The sequence below is a fragment of the Dama dama genome, chromosome 33, assembly GCF_033118175.1.
Source record: "Dama dama isolate Ldn47 chromosome 33, ASM3311817v1, whole genome shotgun sequence".
NCBI lineage: Eukaryota > Metazoa > Chordata > Mammalia > Artiodactyla > Cervidae > Dama > Dama dama.
The window spans coordinates 49,025,085-49,043,272 of record NC_083713.1 but is presented as its reverse complement, the minus strand read 5'-3'; the positions used below and the strand labels follow the sequence as shown (position 1 = coordinate 49,043,272).

At 43.7% G+C, this 18,188-nt stretch overlaps 1 protein-coding gene across 2 annotated transcripts in view; it reads left to right on the top strand.

Annotated features, from left to right (window-relative positions):
• The window catches only part of KIF5C (kinesin family member 5C), a 151,253-nt gene extending 137,668 nt beyond the window's left edge, over positions 1–13,585 (top strand). Inside the window, exon 26 of one of the 2 annotated variants that reach the window (XM_061135114.1) lies at positions 9,861–13,585. The gene's annotated coding sequence lies outside the window, so the exon portion shown is untranslated. The remainder of the gene's footprint in view (positions 1–9,860) is intronic. The other variant, XM_061135116.1, reaches the window with a different exon arrangement.
• The last annotated feature ends 4,603 nt before the right edge of the window (positions 13,586–18,188 follow it).

The following is an 18,188-nucleotide window of genomic DNA, read 5'->3' as shown; positions in this document are numbered from 1 at the left end:
ACCACGGGCCCCCAGCAAGTCCCCCAGCACTCTGTTTATTGAGCACACACCCTGCAGCAGCGCTGTGCTGGGTGTAATATCTCTATCACCCGTTTGGTGGAAGCACCGTGTTCACGTGTGTTTGGCTCCAGCAAGCGCCTACGGAATACACCAGCCCAGGGTTTCTGGCTTCCGAGACTGCTCAGTGGGAGGTCCCCTCCTCCGGCACTCCCAGGAAGGCCTGTGAGGCCCACTTTTATGTAAGAAACGTACAACCGTATGGTGGCCAGCCATCACCCTAGCCTGAAGTCTCAAAGTCTTGGGACTTTCAGGACCTTCAGAGTGTAGATGCACCCTCACCCAGCATGGTGATTCATTTCTTTTGTTTCTAACTCAGAGTGCTAAGAGTGGATTTGATGATTTTATCTGAAATTGGAACCTTCTCCCGCCACCTTATTATCTGTTCATATGACTGCCATGGCTGAGTGTTCTCACAACGTCACCAAATAGACCCCATGCAAGGGTCAGGGTAGCGGAGGGGTTAAGGGGCCTGACTGGACAGAGACCTGGGTCCGGTGTCAGGCCTTTCACTTTCTTAATCTCAGACTCAGTCTTCTCATCTGTGAGATGGGGAGAGCCCTTTCCCTGGGCACTGCAGTGATTTGAGGGCTAAATGAGGTCATGCTTCTGAGCGGCTTGGCACATAACGAGTGCTCAACAAGATGGCAGCCGTGGGAGAGGTGAGCAGTGCAGGCTTGGCACAGGTGGGTGGTTAATGAATGCTGGTTTATGTTATCTGCTAATTCTCATAGTTGTTGGAAAACAGTTTTTAGTCTCTGTAGCAAGAGATTGTAACCACTAAGTGGAGAAGGCTGATGTCTGAGTATCCTCTTTGGTGCTGTGACCAGATATAAGGGGTTTAAAATACACTAGCATGTATTTATCCCAATATTATAAACAACAACATTGACTGTTTTTATGAAAATAATTGGGCATTGGTTAGTGGAGTCAGAAAAAAAAGGTGATAACCAATGGAGTAGGGAATTATAATTGGAGCTGAGGAAATGCTGATTAAAAATAAGCTTTTTTAAAAACATAATTGGAGGAAATTCCCTGGCGATCCAGTGGGTAGGACTCTGCTCACTCTCTGCTGAGGGCCTGGGTTTAGTCCTTGGTCGGGGAACTGAGATCCCACAAGTCTCACGGCATGGCTTAAAAAATAGAAATATGGAATTCATTTCTTAGGTGGATCAAAACCTTTTTGAGATGATCTTTTTCGGGTTTTCCTGGTGGCAGTGCAGGTAAGGAATCTACCTACAATGCAAGAGATGCGGGTTCTATCCAAAGGTCAGGAAGATCCCCTGGAGAAGGGAATGGCTACCCACTTTAGTATTCTTGCCTGGAGAATCCCATGGACAGAGTCTGGTGGGCTACAGTCTATGGAGCTGCAGAGAGTTGTACACGACTGAACCACTGACACTTTCTGCTCTTTGGATGCTTGTTCTGAAGTGTGTCTGTCCTGTAGCAATGGTTTCAGCTGCTGATCTTCCCAGCCCTCCTGTTGGAGCCAGAGTGGCACCTTCATACTCAGGCAGCATCTGGGTCCCTTTGGAATTTCTTTCTGCTTCATTTCAGGATGGAGAGAGTATAGTCGCAGTGCATCTCTGGGTTTATGCTCAAAGTTTCAGAGCCACTGAAGAGGCCAATGTGTGGAAATCAAAAGAACCCAGGACAGTGCCAGCTTTGATCTCATATTAAAATGTGGGGGCCAGGGCTGCCTCAGCAGGATGGGGACCATCTTTTTCAAGCTCCACAGCCGGACATGGGGCAGCATGGTGCAGCAGACTGAGGACACGGTATATGGAATTGGCCTCACGTGGGCTCCAGCACTGGCCTTGGCTCTGTTCTTTTGTGACATTGGGCAAGTTGCTTGATTTCTTTTAGCCTCAGTTTCTTTATCTGCCAAATGGGATCAGGCATTTTATACTTGCTCTGTGCTTGGTTTAACAGTAGAGAGACAAAGGCTCTGTTCTTGTGTTCCCTGACACGCTTGTCGGGAAGAGATAGCAGATAAAGAAGGTAGCTGCGTATAGTGGTCAGTGTTCTGAAGAAAATAAGAACAGCTTAATGAAATAGAGATTGGGGACACTTATTTAGGAGAGGGGGTGACTTTTGAGTTGAGAACTAAATGATGAGAAATGCCAGCCCCATGGCGATGTGTGCACAGACACTCGCTGGAAGGTGGGTCCAGGTTGCGGCACGTTTGAGGGACCACAGGAAGGCTGATAAGGCTGGAGCACAGAGAACAGGGGAGAATATCATAATTTGGGGAGGGAGATGGAACCAGATAAATTGAGGCTGAGGTGGGCAGTTGAGAGTGTAAGCTAAGCCTGGGGTTCACTGGGGCCTTTGGGCCTGGGAGTGGTGGGACGGGTTCATGACTAGTAAAGGTCTGTGAGAGCTGGACTTTGTAAGGAGGATAGGGGTGGGGTGAGGGTAAGTGCAGGGGACTCCCCTGGGGGTACTATTGTGGATGTCCACTTGGGCGGGGTGAGGGGGAGTCGCACTAAGCTAGTGGCAGTAGCAAGTGGTCAGAGTTGGCCTGTGTTGAAGAACTGAGGGTGAAGGGGTGAGGAGGAGGGGTGGGTGGGGGTCAAATGTGGTTCCTGGGCTGGGGCCCTAGCAACCAGGTAAATATTGGTACCTTTTAGCAATGACTGGGAAAATTGAGCGATGCAGGTTTTATGGAAAAGAGAGCTTGGTGGATCATGAGATGCCTCTTAGACAACTCAGCCTAGCTCACCATCAGGCAGGTATGTTGAGTAGGCAGAAACCTGCAAGCTCAGGCGAGAGGTCAGGGCTGAGGTCATAGAGAGTTATGGCCTGTGGATTGTGTTTAAGGTCACATGTCTGGGTCTGGAGGAGGTCACCTGGAGAAAGGGTGGACAGAGGCAGAGAGTGAGGAGGGTTTGACCAGATCTGGGGACTGGCCAATGGAAAGGTCAGAAAAAGGAGGTAGCAGCGATAAAGGGGCCTGAGGAGGAGAATGTTAGTCTCAGGGAGACAGAGTGAAGCCCTGGCTCCTAAGGGGAGGTGGTCAGCTGTGCTGAAGTCTGCTCAGAGCTCCAGGGAGATAACCGCAGAGACTGATGGTTGTTGGAGGCCTGAGGGCAGAAACCTCAGCTTTACCACACGGGGGCAGCATGCAGCAGAGTGTGGGGGTGGGGAAATAGAGTCAGCACCTGCTTGCAGCTTGGAGTTTTGTTTGAAGCAGCAGAGAAATGGAGGGATATGAGGTTAAGATGGGGTTTGCATTTTTTTTTTTTGGCTGAACTCCACAGCATGTGGGATCTTAGGTCCCTGACCAGGGATCGAACCTGTGTGCCCTGAGCAATGGACGTGCGGAGTCTGAACCACTGGACCAGGGAAGTCCCTGCTTTTCTTTTTTAAGATGGCAGCTATTACAGGTTATTTGTACGCTGATGGTAATAATCCAACTGGGAAGGGAACTTGATAACTTAGGAGCCAGGAGAATTACAGAAGAGAGTATTGGCTTCCTGTGAGGTGCTTCGATCCGAACATAAACGAAGGCAAGGCTGTGCCCAAGGCAGAATAGAAGGTTCTGGTGACTGGGGCATGCAGGGAGGTGAAAACGGAGCTCATCTTAAGTGCTCCTTTTCCTGTGCAAGTAAGAAGTCATCTGCTGAGAGCGTTGGAGGACATGGGGTTGCAGGCTGAGGAGAGGTGTGTAATAGGCCTCTTGGGTAGTTCTGAGTGCTTATTCGAGGCCCTGCATTTAATTAAGGTAGACACCATTCCAATACTTGCCCGTCTGCCTGGTACCGAGGGCCCTGGAGCTGGGATTGCTTTCTTCGCTGTGCAGCGGGCACGGGTTCCAGTATGTCCACCAGATGGCGCCAGTGGGGCGTTACTGAAAGCTCGGCCGTTCTCTGAAAGGCTTTTTGAGGCAGGATCCATCGTCTTTTCGTTTTCCTCTCTTATTTCTCAAACTTGAGTAGTAAATAGAGTACTTTTAAGGAAATAAAATTCTCACAGATTCCTGTAGTTAATTTAAATTATTTTAGTTTTTATTTTATTATTTTTTATTATAGTGCAAATTAAAAAAAAAGTGTACACTCCTTAAACTGGTAGATGTTCCACAACTATCAAGTTGAAACAGATTTAGAAAGTAGTTTTAAAAAGTCAAAAATCCAAATCACCAACCTTTACTAAGCTTTACTAACTTAACAATGACAGTCTTTTGCTGAGAATAAAGAGCAACGTGCAATGTGACTGTAGTATGTATTGCATTCGGTGGAGCTTGTCATGTGTGTCAAGACATGACAATTCTTTCACCCTCTTTTTCTATTAAAAATCACTGCAGGATCACCCCTTGCTTTCAAGTCATTCTGTCTTCTCATGGCTGGAATGCCTCATCTTCCCATTGTCTGGATTTAGCCTGAAGATGATAAAAGCCGTGACGAGAAGCACCAACTTGGTTTTGGCATAAAGCAGGTGTGGGGCTGAAGTTGGTTACAAGATAGTCAGCTAGATAATATGGAATATGCACATATTAATGCTTCAGATTTTCATGGCAAGGAAAGCATACAATTGAAAATACAGTGAAATGAACCAAAGACCTCAGATTCCTTTCAGTGTTGATTTTGAGGACTGTACACATATTAAAAACTATATCTATCTATCTATATATCAGGTCTAGAAATTATATCCTATTTAATAAAGTTTTGATACACTTTGATAAAATATTAGGCAAAATCGTGGTGGTAGAGACAGAGGCACTAACTGGGCTCTTGAAGTACATTTGAAGACGCTTTTTTTTTTTTTTAACCACTGTGATTTCATGTTTTGAGGCATAAAGAAAACAGCTCTGGAAAAGCACTTCTGCAGTTTATAGCAGGGTCACCCAGGTGAATGTAACTACAGAAAGCCATTGAAGAGCTCAGGAGTCTGTCCTGACCCCTGGGTCTCTGATTTATGTGACATTCCCTGGATCACTGACAGTCTCTGCAGGGAAGTGCTACCTCTTTCAGGTTTTACTACTTCAGGATCTTATTGCGAGTTTATTTGTTAATTATTTTTCTTTCTTTTTATAAAAGTTTCTAAGTGTTTTATTTATTTTTTAATTTAGTTTTTATTTTATATTGGAGTATAGTTGCTTCCCTGGTGGCTCAGATGATAAAGTATCTGATTACAATGCAGGAGACCTGGGTTCGATCCCTGGTCCTGGAATATCCCCTGGAGAAGACAATGGCTACCTACTCCAGTATTCTTGCCTGGAGAATCCCACGAACAGAGGAACCTGACGGCATACAGTCTATGGGGTCGCAAAGAATTGGACATGACCTAGTGACTAACACTTGCACTTTTCATAGTTGATTTACAGTGTTGTGGTAGTCCTCAGTGAACCCTGCGTCCAGCTTCATTGGATATCCTGCAGAGAGGCAGAGTGACCCATCAAGATCTTGACAACTTGTTAGTGGGGGATCCTGGTCTGAGAGCTCTGATCTACTTTGTAGCAGTTCTCAAGGTTCCTGACCTTAGGACCTTTGACATTCCTAAAAAGCTTGGTGAACTCAAAGAGCTTTTATATTAATATTTCTGAGTTGTATCTGCTGATTGGTAGTGTAGTAAAAATGGAAACAGTTAAAATAGTACTTCTATTAACAAATGCCATTTTTAATGAAAGGTAATTATTTTCCAAAACAAAAAACTTGGAATGGCACTATTTTTTTTCTTTTTTACAGTTTTTTGCAAATCTCTTATAAGCTTAGAAGACAACAGTTGGTTTCTCGTATCTGCTGCAGGCCTTCCGTCTGCTGCAGTTGGGGTTGTTTCAGTTGAAGTATATGAAGCACATCCAGCCTTGTCCCTCCAGACAAGGTTCCTGTCCATTTAGCAGCTAAAAAATCCATGGCATGAAGTTATGACCATAGTACCTTTGTCATGGGCTTGTGCTGGGAATTAAATGAGATCATGTGAAAGTAGAGTGAAAAGTCAATAGACTCTCTGGCAAAAATTAGACCCTGACAAATTAGACCGCGAGTGTTACGGCTGTGGGGACAGGCCTAAGAGGAGTAGGTGAAGCAGAACCTGGGGGAGAAAGGAAAGACGTGACTGCAGACGGCACTGGCGTAACACGGGACTTTGAAACTAGCGTTGTGCCTTCCAAGGGAGGGATCGTGGAGGAGCTGAGGGAAAGAATTCCTTCCTTCATCTCCAGCACAGTCACTGGACTTGACTCTCCTCAGTGGTATGCTTCTCAGAGCTAGGAATTCAGAGCAAGTAAAACTCGCCCTCAACAGCAGGTTGCAGAGCGCCCCTGTGGGACAAATTTGGTTCTGTTCAGCAGTGGTACGTCGGATACAACTGGTAATTCTTACAATGTAGGGACTGAATTGTAGAGGCAAAAGTAAGATAAAATTGCATACTATTTAGATTAAGCATCAATTGTTTGCATTGCAAACAATTGCAAAAGCCAAAGTTGGTGGGGGACGTCTCTAACTGCTTCTTGCAAAACTCACATATCATTAGTTTCTTTCTTCAACCTTCCCCACCCCTTCTAAAGGAAGGTGATTTTATTTCTTGCTCAATCTGGTCACACATTGCCACTCTGAGTTACTATCCCCAGTTGTGCAGAGGCCCACGGACAGTCTGGTAGCAGGGCGCTTGGTCCAGCATGCTTTTAGGTGAGTGAGTGGCTCCTCTGAACCATCTAAGGAGGGTCAACAGTGCTGGGTTCTCAAGATTCACCAAGCTGTCTGGGTGGCCAGTCTCTGTTCAGAACAGTCAGAAATGGTTTTTTTGGGGGCTAACCCACTGGCCTCTATATGTTATATCCATCTCCTCTGTGGAGTTTGTCAGAGGTGAACATTCAGATAGTTAGGGGATGGATGGGAGTATCCAGGTCCATCCTTGGACCTGGGGAAAAGACTACTTTGGCATACAGGCCCATGAAGATCTTTAACTCAGGATGAAAAAGGTGTACCTCTAAGTAATAAAGGGCGTTTTCTTGGTAGAGTTGCTGTGTTTCCTTTCAGAACCCCTCACAACCTCAGTTCCCCCTGCCCTCCTAGAGGCGGTTAAACTAAGCAGGCTGGGCCTCCTTTGCGGCCCCCCATTTCTTCCAGACTGTTAGCCAAAACGTGCCGCAGCTTGCACATTGAGGGGAGTGGGGGGATTTGAATGAAAGGCCCTTTATGGAAATCATGTTGCTTCATGGTCCGCTGGAGTTACTGAGGCCGCCCCGTAGAGTTTGTGTGTCTAACGCTCGGCTCTGTCAACACGGGTAGGCTGCAGTTATCACGTTAAGCCATAATCCTCCATGTAAAGTATGAGCCGAGTTCCTCCCTGCCTGCAGGCATGCAGGATAGCCGTCTCATCTGACCAGGGTGACCCATGAATGATTTTGAGATCACTTGGAAAAATGAACCTGTAAGGAAAGTGAAATGGGGATTTCAAAGGTACTATTTAGAAAGCATTCTTGAGCCTATTGGTTTTCAGCTCAGAATAGATTTAAATGACAACTATGACTATGCTTTTAGGTTTTCCATTTCTGGTGCTAATAATAAGCACACAGTCTCACCACAGAGTCTCCACAGTAAAGATGCTCTTTCCAAAAACAGATCTCCTCTCTCTATTTGACTTCTAAACATGACAGGAATATAAGATGGCTTTATATTTTTCATTCAGCAGCTTTGTAATTGTGAGCAATTGCACTATTAGAGCAAGAAATGGTAGTTATCATACGATCTGCCTGACTATTTATTTTTTGAGTGGGGGAAGAGGTAATTTCTAAAAAGGAATGCGTTCTCTTTTTTCCTACTCAATTTTTGGTCTTTGTTCCCTTTCCCCCACCACCTACTTTGCTATTATCTACTTTTAAAATCCCTTTCCACACTGATTTTTTTTTCCCATTTATTTATAATTTATATCCTACTTATTTATACAAAATATGTGAGGTTGCTTACAATATTATAACACATAAATCAGGAGAGTGAAGACAAAAAAATTAGGGAGAGAGTGTTGTAGTAGGAAGCTGAGATATTTATCACAGTTGAGCACCAAGTTTGAATGTAAGGCTCCTCGGAGCAAAAACAGATGTGTGTCCACTTGGAGTCCCCTCTTTTTTTTTTTTTTTTTTAGGTATAATTGCTTATGATCTTATATTAGTTTCAGGTGTTCAACATAGTGATTTAAAATTTTTATAGATTATACTCCATTTATTGTTGTTATAAAATACTGGCTATTATTTCCTGTGCTTTGCAACATATCCTTGTAGCTTACTTATTTTTTGCATGGTGATTTGTACCTCTTAATCCCCTACTCCTGTCTTGCCCCTGCCCCTTGCCTCCCCGCACTGATAATTACTAATTTGTTCTCTAAATCTGTGAGTGTATTTCTTTTTTGTTGTATTCACTACTTTATGTTTTTGAGGCTCCACATATAAGTGATAACATACAGTGTTTGTCTTTCTGTCCAAATTACTTGACTTAGCATAATGCTCTCCAAGTCCATCATCCATGTTGTTGCAAATGGCAAAACTTCATTCTTGTTGATGGCCGAGTAGCGTTCCATTATGTATCTACATGAAGTTTGTAGAATCAGAAGAGCAGCTGGGTTTTTCTTAGTGTCTGTCACATTTTCTGTGCCTGGCACTACCTGTATATTCCTTAAGGATGAGGCTCTACCAAGCTCTCCTGTCACCCACTCCCCAACCCACAAGCACCATGATCTCTGCACAAAACCCACAGGCAGGACCCCCGACAGACCAGGGCTTCTGGTCTGTGAGGAGGTGTGAGGCTTCCGGGTGTGAGGAGGTTGAGGCTTTCTGTTTCTTGCTGAAAGTAGAGTTCACTGGAGTTGGTCCAAAGACTGACGAAGGGCTGGCCTCTGAGTCAGAACTGGTCACATTTCATCCTGGAGACTTGACCATATCCGATGAACATCTGGTGGGACGTGGAGTGACATCAGAGAGGGCCTACTATGTAACTTCACCCCGGGGAGACAAAACAATACCTTTCAGGATTGGGAGTCTATGCCTTGAGAAAGCTTGGCCTAAGGGGGTGTGTCTGACCTGGCTGGATGTCTTTAAGTGCTGGCAAGTGAGAATTGGTGTTTGAGTTCCCCCAAGGAATGAGAAAACGAATTCTGTTTCTCCAAATATCTGTCATTTCAATAGGCACTGACTTTTGGAAGACACTATGAAAAGTGAAAGTGTTAGTCGCTCAGTCATGTCCAGCTCTTTGTAACCCCCATAGATTGTAGCCCACCAGGCTCCTCTGTCCATGAAATTCTCCAGGCAAGAATACTGGAGCACGTAGCCCATTCCCTTCTCCAGAAGGGAGAAGATCTCCAGAAGATCTTCCCAGCCCAGGGATTGAACTTGGGTCTTCCAACACTGCAGGCAGATTCTTTAGCATCTGAGCCATTAGGGAAGAGACTGTTGTCAGGGCTAAATACTTGGAGCAAAAGAAAAAGCCTCCTAAGTAGGAGGCTGTGCTGTCCAGTAGGCTCACTGCTCACCACACAGGTGACTTCTGAGCACTTGACTTGTGGCCAAGTTCACACCAAGATGTATGGAAAGTGCAAAAAACACACCAGTTGACAAACACTGGCAAAAAAGACTGTGAATTATCTCAGTAGTAATATTTTAATGTAAAACATCTCAATCTCTAATAATTACTTATGTGGCCACCTGAACATTTATTAATAAAATTAAATGTGTGGCTCCCATGGTATTTCTGTTGCGACAGCTCTGGTCTAAATATCTAAAATTAAAACTTTTTTTTCCCTTAAAGAGTGAATTTCTATTGTGTTCTCTAACTCCTATGTTCTTTCTCTCTTTGATTCTCTTTCAACAGATATGACTCCACGTAGCATGTCAAGGACTACATTAATCACCAGTTCCTTTATTTTTCTCCCTCCCACACAGTTTCCATTTTCTTTTACACTTGCTTACCCCAGCCATCTGCAGTACACCAGTTTCAGATATTTGAGCTGTATAGAGTTTCTGTGTACAGATGCGTGCTTGGACTTTTCTCAAGAAATCTGAAGGGAACGCTGACAGAAGACCCACTTACTCCTGGGACCCATTGCTCTGGCCTTGGGCCTGGGGCATTGGGTGGTCCCTGGGTGGTTCTTAGAGACTCCTTTCTCGGCAGCCACGTCCCAGCAAACACCACTCCCTGAGGGGGAACAACCAAGTGCCGTGGAGGTGGGGACTCCCGCTCCACCACCACAACTGTCTGGTTTCCTGTAAAATACACACATTACTTTATATTTTTAGGGAACACAAAAATGCTGCTATAAGGGTTTGAAATTTTCATTCTGAACACTTTTCCAAAACAAGTCTCCCCAAAGATGCATTTTGAATACCCTGGTCACATCTTTGGATCTGTAAAATACACCTTTTAGTATGGCACCCTTTAAAATGCAAAGCATATTCATTCAAGGCAGAAAAACAATCTGACAGTAGCAATGTAGACAGTGTTCACTCAGACACATCTGTGTAAATGCGAGAAGTCATAGCATTCACCTCTGGGCTGCTTGTTACTGAACCTGCAGTGACTAGTCTCAGCCAGCCCAGGTTAAATATCATTCCTTCAGACATGTTGAAAATGCTGCAAAGTTGGATGAGTGGAAATGGGGCTGCCTCCCTCCTCACTGCCTTCTCCCTGAACACAGAAGCTCGCTTCGGGGATGGCCTCTTCTCTAGGGAACCATCGTAAGCCTGGTGGGGATGCTGCTGATGAAATCCAGGATTGTTCCAGCAGTTGAAAAGGAAACCCTAGAGGGAAAGTGACATATTTTTGTGCCTATGAATAAGTTGTTGTATTAACCCATCCTTGACTGTTTAGTTGAGTTCTCTCTTTGGCAGCAAATAGATAGGTTTCTCTTAGGTAGAATTTGAAGAAATCAGTGTGGATGGATTTTTCAGTTCAGCTATCGTTTTATTCAAATTCGTGACTCTAAAGCTGATTCAACTTTTATTTCCAGTTGTGCTTATTAAAATGATCGATGTCCAAGTAGTAAAGTTTCCAGGGAAACTGACAAGGATTCAGTTCAGTTAGTCTCATGTGCTGCTACTTGTTTGGGTAAATCTGAGGATTAAGTCAATGATGACCAAACCCATCTCATTGAAAGAACTCATCCTATGCTTATGGCGACCTGGGATGAGTGAGCTGGTTCTATCCCTGCTGTTTTCACCATTGGAATGAAATTATGCCAGGAGAGACATGGTGCTTTCTCATTGCTGGTGGGTGGGAGATAGTTCGTGTGTGTGTGTGTGCGCATGTGTGTGTATAAAAAGCACTAAAGACCGAATAGATTTCCAAACTCTTGTGTAAAATTTTCCTAACCAAGCAAAGCTGCTTTGACTTAATTTATTTGTTAAATGTTGCACTTTATGTGTATTTTGTTTTGAGGGGCAGGTAGTAAGGCAAGAGAAGAGGATGAATTCCACTGAAGTATTTATTTCATAAGAATGACAAGTTTGCATTCATTTACATTTTTAAAGCTTCTTGTGTTTGATTTTTTTTTTTACATTGTTGATAGCGCTCCAGTGCTATTTGCCATCTGACAGAAAGATCCTTGTAGAGCAGGTTTGACAAACCTTATCAGATAATAAATAACATATGCCATAGATTATAACCTTGTTGTTAATATGGTTGCCTCTGATTTTAGAAGCTAAAATTGGTCCTTGAGAGGATTGCCAGTTAATAAATGGTCATAACCACTGTTGTGGTTATGCTGTCTTATGCAACTGTATAACTCTATGTTTGGAAATTGGACAAAGGTGAGGAATTCTTCCTTTTGGGTTTTCTTGGTAATAGATTATTTTAGATTCTTTACAAAGTCATTTTTCCCTGGGCACCCGCTTTCTAATTCTGAAGGGGTCTTTGACTCGTTCATGTTTCTAAAAGAAACATTCACTTGTAGTTCCTCTGTTAGGGATTCACAAAATTCAGTTCACTTTTATTCACAGAGAAAGTTGGCTTTGATGTCTCTTAAAGATGATTCTGCTAGTTGCTGATCAGCCAGTCAGTTCACCTAGCTTCAGTCTTTACAGGACCTCTAAGCTAACTTTCCTACACTGTGACTAAAGGCAGATCATTGGAATGGATTATGCAGTATAATCAAATGAATCCCTAAATGTTACTTTGCTTAATAAGGTAATATCAGGACCATATACTCTGTAGAATCACTTTTGTTAAAAGCCGCATTCATGCAATTTTCACTTTCTTAGACTACCTTTTTTACATTTCTACTCTGGATGTGAAAACTGCGTTTGTGGACGGTGGAGCCTGTGATGATATTTTTTGGTTGTATGCTGCTTTTTACTAGAGTGTGTATGTATGTGTGTGTGTGTCTCCTCTGTGAATAATTTTATATTTCAAGCTACTTCTTGAACTTTACTCTTTGATGCTAAAAGGGAATAACCAGATGATTTCTACAGATAATCTCTCCCTGCAGAATGGTGGATTGTTGAATTAGAGGAATGCTGTTTGGGATATCAACATTTATGGTTGGAGACAAAAATATATTAATGCCAAGTAGGTTTTGGTCAGTTACTGTAGACTTCTGTATAAATGCATCATCTCTTCCAATGCTGTACAATTTGCCTTGTGGAATGGCAGGTAGTAGGGAAAACAATAAGTGTGGATTAAGACTTTAAAGGAAATAGTATTATATGATTAAGAAAATTAGAATTCGTAGAAATATTGGGATAAATGAAGTAAAAAGGACTGGCTAGAATGTAGCATCTAGAGAGTTTTTGAAGCCCTACTTTCACAGGGGGAAGTGATTTTCCTGTCCAAAGGCCAGACTAAGCCATCCCCAAGACTCAAGGGGAGATTATCATTTCTTTTTTCCTGGAGGAATAACTGAAAGCAAATAAAAATTCGCAACAGTCTCCTTTTTGAAGTGTATTTTTTAAGCCGGGCAGAAGACATTTAGACTCTGCCTTTATGACCCAGTAGGGAAGTTGTTTGTTGGCAGGGGGTAGGAGGTAGGGGACTGGGGTAAGATTTCACTTCTAAGTTGTCTCACACTGCATATCTTAAGCGAGCTACGGGAACCGTCATAGTCTAAAATGCCTTCACTGAACGTTAACAGTTTAGACTTTTTAAAAAATCTTGAATAAGGTCAAGGTAACAGCTGAAGGAGGCACCATTCCGTGAAGTCTGCTTACACATTTACAAATCTGTTCATCAGTTTAAAATAGTTTTCACCGTGTGTGGATATAAGGGGAATAGGGCAATTCTGTAGAATTATCCATGTCTAGTTTGTAAAGTATGTTGTGTGTACTGCAGATGTGTGTTCTCTGGGCTTTATGTATTTGTACAGTAGCTTTCATTAAAAAAAAAAAAAAAACTTGTGGATGAATTTGTTTTGGTGGTGTGAGGGGGAGAATGGCAGTTTGTATCGAATTATGATGCTGTAATATAGTACATGTAACAAAAGAGCTGGAAGTAACCCTCCCCTGGCCTATGGACAATTTTGGTTATCTTCTAGGTTCTAAAATGAAGATCTATGGATACTCTGGCAGACTGCATGTTGTATAATTTGAAAAATACTAAAAGTGGAAAATAAAATTGAATTACACTTTGGCTGGTCTGTTTTTTCTTATCTGAGTCATCTTAAAGGCACCCTCCTTGCAGTCCTCAGTGCCAGTGTGGGGATGGGCTGTTTTCTGGCCTCGAAGGAGTTCATTTCAGGGAGCAGCGGCTCGAATTCAAAGCCTGAGCAAGGTCAACCTTTACCTCTTTGTCTTTTGCTTTGCTTGATTGTCTGTTTTTTAAGTTTTTCCTTCACTGAGGATCCAAGAAAACCTGACCTTTGTTTCTTCGCCACTGAAAAGACAGCCACTGATATCAGTAAGTATCTTAACTTTTTTAAAAGTATGATTGAGTTAGTGCGATGGACCAATGTATTAGCTGAATTTCTGAATTTCTTCTTGTCCAAGAAAGGATTTATTCTAATAATATGTTTTACCTCATGGGCATTCTTCAACTAATGCACTGGAGCTCTGCATATGTTGCAAGGTTATTGGCATCTTCTGACAATTTGTTGGGGTGTTCAAATTCCTGTTTTAACCTACTGATTATTACTGTTTTGTTTATTTGGCTATGTTGGGTCTTAGTTGCAACATGTGGGATCTAGTTCTCTCATTGGGAATCAAACTCAGGTCCCCTGCTTTGGGAGTGTGGAGTCTTAGTCGCTGGACCACAAGGGAAGTCCCAAGTGGAATCTTTAGTTGCAACATGTGAGGTCTTTTAGTTGCAGCATGCAAGATCTTTAGTTGTGGTCTAAGGGATCTAGTTCCCTAATCAGGGATTGAACCTGGGCCCCCTGCATTGGGAACATGGAGTCTTAGCCACTGGACCACCACAGACGTCCCTAACTTACTGATTATTACCATTAATGTACAGCTCTGAGATCTTGTGAGAGGATGCCAGAGTATGAAGCCACTGGGGAATAAAAAATGGCAGGACACAGGATTATCTCTCTCTGCTCTCTCAGCAAAGAGACTGCCCTACTTTGGGTCACTGACCTTCTGTGGCCCTGCATGGCCTTGTGTATGTAAAAACCCTCATTTGTTCTTTGTTTGGTTAATGTTGCCTGAGAGCCAGAGAGTAAACTGCTTTCATCAATTGAAAGTGGAAAGGTGGATGTCAAATAAAGGCTTTATAGTAGAATTCAGGGCACTGCAAATGACATGCTTTTATGATGTCTTATCTATCTCCTTGAATTTGTCATTCTCCAAAGAACTTGGAAGAGGCAGTTACTAGACTGTTAAAGGTAACTTAAGTAGTAAAACTTCAAATGTGGTGGATGAATATTTAGGCTGAAGCCCATTTATTTTAGATGGGAAAGCAGTCCCCAAAAGGATCTGATTACAGAGCACATTTCAGTACCACTGGGAGGTGACTTCTAGGTTCCACGACCAGCAACTCCGCAATACAGTAGGTCTACATGAACCACACCTGTTCCCTGGGCACCCACGAGCCGTCCTCAAGGTTTCTTGTTCCATCGAGCTCTGAGCAGTGTTCAGGCTGTGCCTTGGAAATACGACAGAGCTGGAGCATCTGTGGGAGAATGTGGAACGGAAGCTATCTGCTGAGGCAATTACTGGTGACGTGTGTATTGGCAGCTTTAATTCCAGCATTTGTGACAGGTTACATCTTGTAATTTGTCTTATGTACATAATAAATTGAACAGGAGTGGGAGGCATCTCTCTGGTGACACATCAGATGAAAAAATGCGGGCTCACTTGACAAAAGGCATCCTGAGCCATGGGATTTTTACTTTCCCTTTGGTGTTTGGTGGTTCTTCAGCCAATCTGCAGAGCAAACACCGATTTCCGTGTGGTTAGTTGGGTTCAAAATAATAAAAGACTTGAAAAAAAAAAAAAAAAAGACTTGCAGGTAACCCCTGTGGATCTTTCTACTTGGCAATGCACCATGGATGCAAAGGTTGGAATCTTCCACCTGCTTCGCTTCCCCAGTGCTGAAGGAGGTTCTGTTTGAAGCCCCCTCTATTTCTGTGTGTGCTTAGTCGTGTCTGTCTCCTTGCAACCCCGTGGATTGTAGCCCGCCATGCTTTTCTGTCCATGGGATTTCCCAGGCAAGAATACTGGAGTGGGTTGCCATTTCCTCCTCCAGGGGATCTTCCCAACCCAGGGATTGAATCCACATCTCTTGCATCTCCTGCATTGTCAGGTGGGTTCTTCACCAATTGGCAAGAACTTCTCTTTCCAGGACCCTCTAAACCTTCACCCCTACCCATGACCAGACTGCAAATCATTCTTGTAGAACAGCTTTTCAAAAAATTGACCTAAAATGATACTTTACTCCTCCAGAATGTATACCTGAGATGAAAGAGATTGGCAAACTTGCCAATAATGTGTTCCAGTCCCAGAAGCTCATAATGCTTGGAAAGCTGCAGTTGGTAGTGGATTAAGGTGAGAGACTCTCCTGGTGGTGTGCCAGATACTGTTTTAAGCGCTTTACATGTATTAATCCATCTAATCCTCCCAATAACGCCATGAGGTAGGCACCATTGTCTCCAGTGGGGACGGCATGGGCACAGAGAGGTTAATTAACTTGCCCAAGGTCTCACAGCTGGAAGGAGAAGCAAGGATTGAAACCCAGGTGGACTGATCCTAAGGAGTGTACTCTCCACAGCTACTGATACTGCCTCTCAGAACAGTGCTGTGTGTGTGTGCGTGTGTGTGTAGTGAAAATCAGCAACCAGCCTCAGAAATCATTTTGTAAAGAACTTATCCATTTTTCTTACTTGGCAACTTTCGGTGTTTTCTCCTTTCATGGAAATCTGAGATCTTACTGTTATTTGAATTACTTTAAGCAATCTAAAACAGCTAGGAAAGAATTGTTGTTGTTGTCTGGTCACTAAGTTGTGTCCGACTCCTTTCTTACCCATGAACTGTAGCCTGCCAGGCTCTTCTGTCCATGGGATTTCCCACGCAGGAATCCTGGAGTGGGTTGCCGTTTCCTTCTCCAGGGAATCTTCCTGACTCAGGGATTTAACCCACATCTCCTACATTGGCAGGTGGATTCTTTATCACTGAGCCACCAGGAAATCGAAATCACAGAGATACTTCACAGCAGGGGTGCCTGATAACGCACGACTGTGGGGCTTCTGGAGGAAGGCCACCTGCTGGAGCGCGGTGCTCAGAATGTTTTTCATCCATAACAGACACTTGGAAGTGCAACAGTCACTTGTGTCATGATTTTCAAACTGTAGGTGGTAAGAATTTCACTTACCCATGTTGATTTCTTTTTCTCTTTCAGATGCTATCTCTGGTTGCATTTAAAAATACACGACCTGTATCCCTTGACTTCTCAAGCTAAAAGAAGAGCAGGGTTCTCTTGTCCCAGCTGAGCCAGCTCTAGCAGAAGGCCTGAGGGGGCGCTGGGGGGGTTCCCTCATCCATAGATCTGCGTGAGGCCTCAAAGAAGGCTCTCAGGGACCCATGCTCATAATAATAGCTGCCCCGTACCTCACCTCCAGCCCTGTCATGATGATTAATAAGATCTCATTTTAGTGTTTTAAGTTTTAGAAAAAGTAAACATGCCAATCATACCACACATGTAAATGCACATCCAACTACAGAAAGGGGCAGGAACAGCAGTAGTGGTCCCCCTGAGACCCCCGTTTTATCACAGACTCCCTGTGCTTCTGTCTGAGGATGCCTCTCATAGGCTCCTGCAGGGTTGGGAAGGGCCGGCCCAAGGCAGATGCGTCTAGGTCATGCGATGCTAATTCCTTCAGCCAGTGCCAACCTGGCTACCGGCTAGCTAGACCCCAACCAGCAGCCCTGGTGTCCTTGCTGCCCTGCAATGCTCTCTTCTGAGCAACATACCCCTGAAGCATGGGCCATCTGGCAGTGATGCTACTCGGTCATGAAAGAAGGATGGACTTGGGACCTGGACCTGGCTCTACTTTCCAGGGAACAACTCCGGGATGTGGTCAGCCTGTTTAACTGTGCAGCATCTCAACAACCTCATCTCCATACTGGAGTTAGGGAGTTTTGTAGCCCACTGTCCTCCATTCTTCAGTGTGTTGTGAGCATCAGTGAGAAACTGTATGCAAGCATCTTATACAAATACCACTCAAATATATGGGATTGTGATATTGAAATAAAATTCAAAAGGGGTAAATCTTTTTGGCTTTATTCAGTGATTCATGAATCAGGCAGCATCCAATCTAGCAGAAGCTCTAAGGAGATGTATGAAGTGAAATACTTTTATAGGCAGAAGGTAACAGAGGCAGAGAGGCAAAAAGCAGGTTGGTTATTGCAAGGTCACTTTGCTTTAGGGGATGGCAGGGGCATGTAAAGCAAATGACCTAATGAATGCTGGTCAGGCGATTCCCTATTGCCTGGTTTAAGATTCCATTTCTGGGAGAGCCAAAAGTGAAATTAAGTCCCATTTTTGGTTTGGTGACATGGGGCTTTAGAATAAGTGACTCCATCAGGGGCCTGTTGCCTTGTTTTTAATAGTTATTATCAAATACTTCCCAAGTGAAGGTATTTTTGCCTTGGACACCAGCTTATCCTTCACCTAGCATTACAGATACTTTGAGCAGGAGAGCAGACTGTGAGATCCTGGGAATCATTGGATTCTACCAGTGAAGTGGAATCTCATTGGAGCTGTCTGTTTAGGGTC